Genomic DNA, 3,252 nt, shown 5'->3' with positions numbered 1-3,252 from the left:
ATGCACTCCTAAGTCCAAAATCACCCAGCGGAGCTAACGGAACCATCAGAGATCCAATCCGAAGTCAAATTCTAAAAAGTCAAACTTGGTCAAACCTTTCCAATTTGAAGCTTCTTGCCGAGAATCATTCTTCCAAATCAATTCTGAATGTCCTGAAAACCAAAACCGACGATTTACGTAAGTCATAATACATCATACGTGGCTCTTCATGCCCGAGAACTGGCGAGCGAAGTGCAAATGCTCAAAATGACCGATTGGGTCGTTACATCCTCCCCCACTTAAACATACGTTCGTCCTCGAACGTGCCCAAAGCTGTTCCAAAAACCATCAAATCGATGTATAACCTTTCCATGCACATACCCAGGGGTGATCCCACATCACCCTATCCAATATAGGTCTTATAGCACAACATAACTGAAATTTCACAATTCACCCTAGCCCATAACCTTGGAACCAAATTTCCACTTCCGAAATTATCTATAAGATCAGAATCTCACATCTACACACTGAATAAGTCTGAACACGATGTATCAAGCCAAAACCGCAACTCGAGATGAAGTCACATGATATACCACACAACTCAAACACTCATAGCGATAACTTCTAATCACAACAGCTGCTCAAATAACCCAATACCGGTAATAGACCTCTTATCAAACAAAGCCTCATTCCAACACTTTTGTATACTGCCAATGATGAAAGAAACACGCAGAAATCATAACCGTTCCTCAAATCAACCACTCATGGATTTCCCTCTCCTTCGGCAAGGACTATAATAAATTTCTATGCCGAATTTTGCTATTATCCTTCCAACATGCTGAAATCGAATCCGATAGCATTCATCCTAGGTCCAACGACCTCATCTCATCCAACACGACTACTCTAGTGACATGACACATCAATACCATCTAAAGCCACAACCCGTGCAATCCGCGCACCAATAAGCAACAACCCAAATGTACTCAAAGCATGGAAAATGATTCAAATGAAAGAGTTGTACCGCAAGCTCAGCAGTACCACCTCAACACGATGCTAAGAACCCATCCCACATCATAGAACGAGAACACACGAATCTAACCCGAAGGATCATATTCCAACATTACTTTGCAGCAAAGCGCGACCCCATCCAAATGTTGGTCTGCATATATACCTCGAGCCCAGCTCAAAATCCATACCCATTCAAAATTCGACATCAAGAAACCCAAAGTGCATTACCACAACCACGGAGAGCAAATAACACAATGCCACCATCTGAAAGAACATAGCTAACGCGCAATCAATCACGCAATACTCGAATACTCATCTTGCTCAAGTTCCCGCTATAAGCCTAAATAGAACCGCACCATGTGTGCATATAACCAACAAATCATAACTCCTCGTAGCATAGAAGAGTAACTCACAAATAAATCTTGGAACACAAATACGCTTAACAACAACCGAATGGTAACTCTCTCAACAATAACAATTCGGAGTCAACATATCGAACTCGATGCAGAACACACATCCTATTGGACCTACCAATGAACCCCAAATCACCTCTGGTCACCAACAAATAACCCTCCAAAAGCCCACAATAACTGAATAACAACACATGCTATCTTCTGACCAACCTCGGCTACGTTTTCATAGTCCACAACCACGAAACAATCTACTCATGAGAACTCCCAGTCTCCAAATCCATAGAACATACGGATCAGCATATCCGATCTCAAATCCACCGCCTGAATGTCTAACACTACTCCGATACACGATTATCCCACGAGGAATACTTCTATAATTCTTTTGTGCCACAAGGCAAAATTTAAACACCAGCAGTAGATCAAACAAGAGAGTGCCACAATACCAATCAAGTATCCATAAATCAAAACACATTGCCCCTTTTTGAAATGTATACTCTCATCAAGCCATACCAAGTAGAAATGTCATTTACCTAGTCATCTGAAACTGTCCATGCTGTCTAAGGATTGAGGACCCTCCCTTCAAAATCGCATCGTGACCTTGCACCTGCAAATCTCAATACTACACCACACATCGCACCCATTATGCCACCATATGAAAGATACGACAAATGTCAAAATCCACTCTGAGTCGCAAGCAACTACATACTCAATTAGCTAAGAACATTCCATTTGATTTCATTCTAGAGAAAATTATGATACGCCACATGCCCCACGCACCAGTAGGAAATATATATCTCAAACCATGGTAGAGACCATCAAGAACACTCCGAAATCCATTTGCACTTAACCAACCCGTCAGGGTTGAATACCTCTAACTCAATAAGCTACGCAGGTCGCCAAAACCCAAGAGCATTGCCATGAATCACACGTAGAACAACCTTACCATATCATAAGCACCCAAGGAACCGATCTTACTCATTACCATGCCGATCCAACCTACTACCAAGCTGTCCTATATCTTTGAGTTCCTTCTGAATTACCTTCAAATTGATTCTTCTTCTTGCCATAATACCATAATACTCAACCAAAACTCACCACGCGAGACCCTAGCACAAAACCGCACCGCCCTAAAGCTCATAAGTCGCTGAATGTTCTCTTAAGCACCCCAAAAGTACCACAACTCAATTACTTACTCTGAAGAGACTCCCTATGAATTTAAGCTATTCTTTCCCTTTCTTGATAATGAAATGTAGGATCCACAACGATATAGAAATACCGCAATCTTGAGGCCTTCCAATGTAAATCTCAGTTTCTAACCGAATACGCATCCTGAAGATTCCAATTTGTTACATATAAATCTTGAATCCATTAGAACCATTCTCGAGAGTCATCCACTCTACGCAAATCTCAATTAAACTGATCAAACAAACAGAATGACATGTGCCCCATTTGCACACTAGGAAATAATCCACACTTCTAAGCAACCGAGCAATCTTCTACTCCATGCACACTACATCCTCCACCACCAGCCAATCAATTATTCCATGACTCCCACATACTCATATAGTAAAATACAACATGTATCAAGAAATTCCCTTAGTCGAGCCATCCTCACTCTCAACGCCTGCAGCCATAACTGACTCACTAGTATACCTCAAACTGATACTAATACGACACTTGGTCGTGCATTCAACTTATCGATAGCAGACTCCCCTACTTGGCTCAAAGCCATATATTACAACATACAAAAACTCATAATACCCATACTTTATTACTGCCATAATACCATAGTGAGATTCAACTAGATCCTCTCATAATCTCATGTAACACAAACCATGTAGTATTTTGAATC

This window comes from Nicotiana attenuata, unplaced genomic scaffold (genome assembly GCF_001879085.1).
Source record: "Nicotiana attenuata strain UT unplaced genomic scaffold, NIATTr2, whole genome shotgun sequence".
NCBI classification, from domain to species: Eukaryota; Viridiplantae; Streptophyta; class Magnoliopsida; order Solanales; family Solanaceae; genus Nicotiana; species Nicotiana attenuata.
The sequence above is the reverse complement of the archived record's forward strand: the minus strand, read 5'-3'. Positions refer to the sequence as shown.